Source organism: Arvicanthis niloticus, chromosome 30, assembly GCF_011762505.2.
Source record: "Arvicanthis niloticus isolate mArvNil1 chromosome 30, mArvNil1.pat.X, whole genome shotgun sequence".
Taxonomy (NCBI): domain Eukaryota; kingdom Metazoa; phylum Chordata; class Mammalia; order Rodentia; family Muridae; genus Arvicanthis; species Arvicanthis niloticus.
In genome coordinates this window covers 9,228,000-9,236,058 of record NC_133438.1, presented here as the reverse complement: position 1 = coordinate 9,236,058, position 8,059 = coordinate 9,228,000, and positions in this window count along the sequence as shown.

Below are 8,059 nucleotides of genomic sequence, written 5' to 3'. Positions count from 1 at the left end.
CTGGCGTTGCGGATGACGAATTACTGGTCATACTGTTCTTCGTTCTCTGTATGGATTAGTGCTTTTCTGTGTTGTACATGATGGATTTCTTCCCAGCTATTTTCTATTCATTGATTCCCTCATATGAAAACTATTCTTTCCTGTCTCCTTATAGATAATTCATGTATAGTTATTCTGTGTAAATATATACTTTTTTATTATTACCTAAATGGGGCTTTTGTTGTTGTTGTTGTTTGAGGCAGGGTTTCTCTGTGTATTTCTAGCGGTTGTGGAACTCACTCTATAAATCAGACTGGCCTGGAACTCAGAGATCTGCTTGCCTCTGCCTCGAACTTTGGAAATAAATGGGTTAGCTGCCACTGCATGGCCTAACTAAGTTCCTTAGTAAAATAAAAACCCGTGTTAACTTGTGAGCACCTTCAAATCCACTTCCTTCTCGGTCAATTCTAACAGTCGTTGTTTTTCCTGGGTGTATGGGTGTAACACTATGGTTGACAGTTATTTTCTCTCTCCCTCCCCTCTCTCTTCCTCCTCCTCCTTTTCTTCCTCCTCCTCCTCCTCCTTCTTCTGGTTGAGGAGGTTTTTATTGTACTTCTGAAGGAAAAGTCAACCAAAGACATCTTGAGGGATCCAGAGCAGAGAGAAAATGTATCAGATTGAAGTGGGCCATTAGAATAGAGTGGAGAAAGAAAGGAGAGGGCAAGAGAGATAGAGAAGAGAAGAGAGGTAAGAGAAGGGGACAGTTTTTTTTTTTCAGAAATTTAAATATATCATTCCATGCTATTCTGACTTCAGAATATGTATAAATATTCATAAGGATTATATTTCCTAAGCTTGTGTTGGTGTTAAAAATGTAGTAGAAGATAATTGGGAAATGGGACTATGTAGTCACGGCACTTAGATGTGAGAATAGCAGGAGAGATGTGGGAAATGAGGAAGACTTTTAGAGATTGTCCCAGGGAATACCTGGGACATCATTTCATAACCCTTGTCTGTGACATCCAGAGACCAACAGTCTGATCACCAGGCATAGGTAACTTGAACTTTATCTACTGTATTATAATTCATGCACTACGGAGTTAACAGTTATATTGAACTACGACTGTCTGAGAATTCTGATGTTGTTGCCCATCTTGTTTGCTGCTTGGGTCACATGCTTAGGGCCCTTTGAATTGAAGCCATGTTGTTCATAAGTGAAAGGCATTAAGAAGCAAATTACATTTAGTACAATGGATTGCACTTGTGCTTCTTACGTCCCTGACGGCTGTGCATATTCTTCTCTGAGAAGACTTGGCTGCATGTAGTGCTAGTCACTGAGAACTTTTGTTTATGCAGCATTTCACCTTGATGTCTACAATGCTTTTAAATCCCATGTTGCTGCTGTGGCTTCCACTGAACTTACGGAGCCCCCTTCAGAGAGCACAGATCCCATTTCTATTGCTGCTCATTAGGTCCTTCCTCTTTTGTTAGGTTAAAAACAATGAATTAGCCACTTCCATGTCCTCTCGTTTCTGTTGGGCAAGATTGGTGGAGTGTTGAATTATGTATATTTTCTTCATCAAAGTTGAGAATTTCTCACCTATTGTCTCATATTGTAGATGTCAGAGCTACAAGATGGTTTTCTTTTTATTGTCCTAATTTTTAATGATAGTTTAAATATCCTTATTCATTTAATTGCCATTCTTCTGACTTAACTCATATCTTTTGGATTCTTAATATGCACAGTTGATCCTGAAAGAATTTGGTATTTAATTTACCTAGGTTCTCTGAACACTGTTGAGACTGTTGTTTAAAATTGATTGTTTAAGAAACTTGCTGGGCCATGGTGGTGCAGGACTTTACTCCTTGTGCTGAGGAAGTAGAGGCAGAGGCAGTGGATCTCTGAGTTCAAGACCAACCTGGTGTGTGCAAAATGAGTTCCAGGACAATCAAGGCTACAGAGAAACCCTGTTGAAGAAGAAGAGGAGAGGGAGGAAGAAGAAGAAATTTGCCACTGTCTCTTGTTTCAATAAGAGTAGATTTCAATCAAAGTAGAGGAGTTACCCCAAATGATGTGGGATGAATTTAGTTTGGGTCCATTCCATGACTGGGTATGATCAGATGGAATGAAGTTAGAAATTTCATTTCCTCTCCCACTGTCTTTCTAAAATACTTGAGCATTTGCTAGGTAAGAAACCATCGAAATGTCCATTACCAACCAAGAGAACTATTTGAGATGATATATGGTCAATGTGATACATATGCATATCTACATATAAAATGATGTCATGGTTATAAAAACATTGTTTAGTAATAGTAGCTAGATATTCAGAATGACTTATTTTATGACACATGGACAGACATAAGACACATATATGTGTATGTATGAATATTTGAACATAAGATTTTTATATACATAGTATATAGATATGTATATAACATAGAGATTATATATCATCTATGTAATATATAATATATATTATATATGGACTGTGTAATATAGATTATATATTGTTGCGGTCCATGCTGCCTCACACTTGGGGGCCAAAAATGTTGAGAACCGCACTACCAAAAGCCTTGAGGGCTAAATTGTTAGAGCCTGCACTGCTCCAAGCTGCTCCAGTCCGAGGGTCGGGGTTCAGCAAGAGAGAGAGTGAGGACGGACTTGAAGAATGGAGACCAGAGTGTGCTTCAATCCCGTTTATTCTTTAGTCTCTCTTCTTCTCTTCAAGTCCCAAGTCTTGAGTTCCTAGTCCCTAGTTCCTAGTACCTCCAAGTTCCAAGTGCTAAGTGCCTAATGTCTAATTCTAAGTTCTTCCTCCAAGTGCCTAGTGCCTACTACCTAATAATAATCTGTTGTTTTCTTCTGAGTTCTCTAGTCCAAGTGTCTTCTTCCTCAATGCCTAATTCCTACTCCAAGTTGTACTGCAGTTGTACTCTCTAACCTAATTCCTAGTTCCAAGTTGTACTCTAAGTTGTACTGTCTCTTCTGTCTGCCTCTCGCCTTTTATATGTCTCACTTCTAAGCCACGCCTCTAAGTCACGCCTTTAAGTCATGCCCTTAGGCCTTGTCTCTAAATCTGATCTCTAAGTCACACCCTTATGCCTCAGCTCTAAATCACACCTTTAAGTCTCACACACCCAAGGGAAGATCCTGGGTATCTAAAGCAAGATGTTATCAGAGTGTGCTCAGCTGTTGCAGACTGATGTAATCAAGTCTCTTGTCAGGGTATATGGCTCAAGATGGCTGCAAGGATGATAGCCGTCTTCTGTTGGCTCCCCACAATATATTTTATATATTGTATATTATATATGGATTATATGATATAGAGATTATATATTATTTATAGAGATTATATAGTATAGAAGTTATATATAATATATAGATTATATAATATATAATATAGAGATTATATATTATACATTTTATAATAAATTTCATATTATATATAAATTATATAGAGTATAACATATTATAATTATAAAATTATATATTATATTTACATATCATTATATAATGTATAATTATAATAATATATGATATATAATTGAGATTATTGCACATTATAATACATTCTATGTTATATATTATACTATATATAATCTCTATGTAATATATATGTTATATTTATATATAAGGTATGTATCATACACATATTAATTCTCATAACTATATGTAAAAATTTAATTGTAATTATAATAAATTATATGATATATAATTTTCATATATTAATATATTATATATTTATTTATTATAATTATTATATAATTATACATAAGCTATATAGGATTATGCATAGTACTTATATGTAATTATGATTATATATTATGTAACATATATTATATATTATTAATAATATATATGTATGCCAGGAAACTGACCCATGTCCCTTGTCACACAATCTTATTTTGATGTGCAACTGTAAAGTTTGTCATCTAAGAAAAATTTCACCTTAGTTATATTTAATACTAATTGTAATCCTGACAACTACAGGGAAGAATTCCATGGCACAACTGTATGCATATCCTGGAAGATATTTTCACAGATGATAAGAGTTTGAAGTTTCTGACACAATTAGTGATTAAATCCAAGGGTACACCCTGCAACCTTTCAGCTTATGTACTTTCCTGAACACTCATCTCCCCCTGGCAGCCATCAGGTGGTATCTGCTATGCCTCCTCCTTGATCACTCTGCTTTGACATTGCCTAGAATGCTTAACATACTGACATTCCATATAAACATTCATGTGCCGAGTTGTATTATTCTATCTCCTTATATGTTTCCAGGTGGGTTGCAAGTGATCACTATTCTTACACAAATGTGTACATGCAAAAAGAAGTTCACCTTGAGAAGAAGCCTAAGCTGGACAGGTACACTCTCCTCAGTGAACAATGGAAAGCCTTCTGAGACAATGATGAGTGTGACTGTTTGTAGATCTGTAGGAGGAGCTAAGGTGGGAGGAGTAAGAAGAGGAAAAGGAAGAGGAGGAGTGAGTCAAGGGGGAGGGCAGAGATGTAGGAGGATGAAGAGCCATGCAGGTATGGAGAGCAGTCCTGGGTAACAACTTATATTTAGGTTAGCTAATTGGGAAACACCTCTAATTGTATGGGCATATTGTTATTGAGCATTACCAAACATATAAAGCCTTTGATTAATCTTTAAGCATTAGAGTTTCATTCATACTGTGTGGATGGTGAGATGGTCAGGGCTCAGCCCAACCATGTGGAGACAATGTGGAAAATTGGCATGACACACATGGTAAATTATGTACTGCATCTTCTGGGTAGAATGAAGTGTGACCAATTACCACCTAGAAATGCTGACAGCAATGTGCAATGATGAAAAATTATAGGGCCTCTCAAACCTTTCTCCAGGAAGGGTCCAATCTGGGATTGTGACTGTGTTTATACTGGAGGTGCTTTTCTATATTTATCCTGAGAAAACAGCATCGTCCCCTGCCCTGGATCAGTATGGAAACTGTCTTTTTCCCGAGCTGTGAGGTTTTGATGCTATCGTTAAATTCTGCATTCTTGCCTTACAGGTGTGAAGAACACAGTACTGAGTTCATTCGGGGTGCTCTTCTGATTCAAGGCCACATCATGGTCTCCAGTGCCTTTTATAAACCCTGTTCCTGAGGGGCAGCTATGATGTAACTACTACCAGTCCTCCAATACCCATGATTTTCTCTATTTATTACTCTATTGAGAACTCTCCATAGATACCATGACCAAGGCAATGCTTATTATGAAGACAACATTTAATTGGGGCTGGCTTACAGGTTCAGAGGTTCAGTGCATTATCATCAAGGCAGGGACATGGAAGGGTCCGGGCAGGCATAGTGCAGAATGAGCTGAGAGTTCTATATCTTCATGTGAGGGCCACTAGAAGACTGGTTCCCATGTGATTAGGAGGAGGGTTTCATTGCCCACCCCCACAGTGACACACATCCTCCAACTAGACCACATCTACTCTAACAAGGCCACACTACCTAATAGTGCCACTCCTGGGCCAAGTATATTCAAACCGCCACACTGTCTCATGGTTCCTCCTTTAAAGCCATGGACTATAACTGCAAACACACTGACAAAAATGAAAATATGAAGTCTGTACATGGGAAAAAATCAAAGACACTACTTTCTCACTAGCCATTCACTCCATATGATTTTTTTTCACGACTGTTGATTTGAATACTAAGTTCATGATTGTCATTTCTTTGTGGCAAATAAAATTCCAGAGGAATGCACTCCATTTCTTTTACCTGTGAATCTTTCCATGGGCATATTGGCTCTTCCTTCAGTCTCGTGAATAGTGATACACTCTTTGTGCTGACTGTCTGTGGTGGGGGAATTTAGGACCTATGATTAAAGACCCAGTTTCCCTGTGATAGATAACATTGTAGTTTAAGATTTTGGTTTTTAAAACCTCTAGAATGAATTCTCTCTTTTGTCCCAGTTGACATTCCACTGGAAATGAATAAGAAAGCTACTTTTCCATTCCCTCACCTGTATTTCTTGCAATCCATTTTCTTTTTTTTTGTTGTTGTTGTTATATGAAACAGGACCTCATTGTGCAGTTCTAGCTAGCCTACAACTCATTGTGTAGACCAGGCTAGAATGGAGTCACAGATTCACCTGCCTCTGCCTCTGGTGAAGTGGTATTGAATGTATTCCCACCACGCCCGACTTGTCCATTGGTTTTCTTAATTTTAGCCATTCTGATGACAGTGAGAAGTTGGTTTTGAATTTGCAATTTCACCAGTAAGAATGATGATCACTTTAAAACATATATTTTGTCTGGCTCTAGAGCTGGCTCAGCAGTTAGGAGAGCTTGTTACTCTTGAGGAGGGTATGCTTTGCTTCCCAGCTCCCACATGATCATGGTCCAGGAGATCAGTTTCTCTCTTCTCGTTCCTGTTTTCCCTGGACACTATGTGGTGCACATCCACTTGTTATTTTGTGAACTCTGTCTCGTTTTTAGATTATGTCAGTTTTAGATAGTTTGGACTGCATACGTTTACATTAAGCGGCTCTTCGTGTGTTGTACATATTAACCCCTTGTGTGGAGAAAACCTGTTAAATATTTATTTCATTCTCTTAGCTGCTACTCATTCTTCTTGTTTTTCTCATTCTCAGACTTTTGCAGCTTGTACTCCACAAATTCTCTTTGTCCTTTTTTCCTTGTTAATGTCTGTGCTCCGGAAATCTCTTTCAGACAGTGTTTGCCTATTTCTGAAGTATTAGGCATTATTAATCAAGTTTTCCTCTGGTACTTTTAACATTTCAAGCTTTCCAGGACGTTCCTTAATCTAGTCTGTGTTGATTTCTGTGGAGAGTTAGAGATATGGATCTAATGTCACTCTTCTGCGCATGGACAATCATTTTTCCAGCACAGATGGCTCAAGGGCTCTGTTTTTGAATTTGTCTTTGACATATTTGACTTTCAGTGCCGCTCTGCTGTGTGTGTTTATTTCTGGGTTTTTTGTTCTGTTCCATTTTCTACATGTTTCTTCATGTGCAGGGCCATGCTGCCTTTGTGCTTCTGTATTATGATATATGCTCAGGTCCCCAGGAATTCTCTTTCTTAGCGTTGATGTTGATATGTGTGACTTTCCTGTGTCCTTGTAACTATTTCATATCAGTAGTTTGCTGATGTGAATTGCATTGATTCTGTTGATTGCTTTTAATCACCATTTTATCATGTCATTTGTTAGTGAAAATGTGCGGCAGTTGTTTCCCTTGTGTACTCTTATTTTTCATTATTTTCCTGTACCTTAAAATATTCCTTCTAGAAGTAAACTCTGAAGCATCCAGAAAGGGTTAAATTTCTAATGTCCTTCTCAAATTGTCGTTATTGATATACATGGAAATGAATGGTGTGTGTGTTGTATATTTCAATAATACTTAAAGCGCTTAAGTCTAAGATTTTTCCCATAGTGTGTGGGGAAATTTTGTGTGTGTTCACATCATCACTAAAAATGAGTTCAATGCCTCTCTTACCTACCTGTACCTCCTTTTTATCCATTGTCTGATTCAAACTTCTCTAGCTCACTCTTATGGCTCTGGATTAAATAAATTTGGAAATATTTAACCTCATACATCGTCTCTTCTTATAGTGTTCCTGCTAATACTATTCCCTTTTTCTCTGCACTGTACTGTTGGTCTACATGTGACATGCGTGCCCTTTACTGTGTTGAGCCATGCTCCATTTCTTCCTAGTTCCTTTAGAAGTGTATCACAGGATTTTGTTGATGTTTGTCTCATGATATTTCCATTTCTACTGAGATTTTTATTTCACAGGGCTTTCATTCGTGACATTTTTGGTTTTTTTTTTTTTTAATCTTCTAGTGGGTAAAATTACCACTAGTATTTCTCTTACCTCTAGCTACAAATAGTGGTTTGCTGGTGTTGTGTGATGGATATGATCTGATATTCCCCACCTCTCCTTTACTTTTCTATTCCTCAGGCCAATTGTTCTCTGAACACGTTTCCTGTATTCTCTTGGGTAACTTCTCTCTGGTTTGTCTATGTACGATTTTCCTCTAATTATGATCTGAAGTGCTGCTTGACTGCACAGCTTAT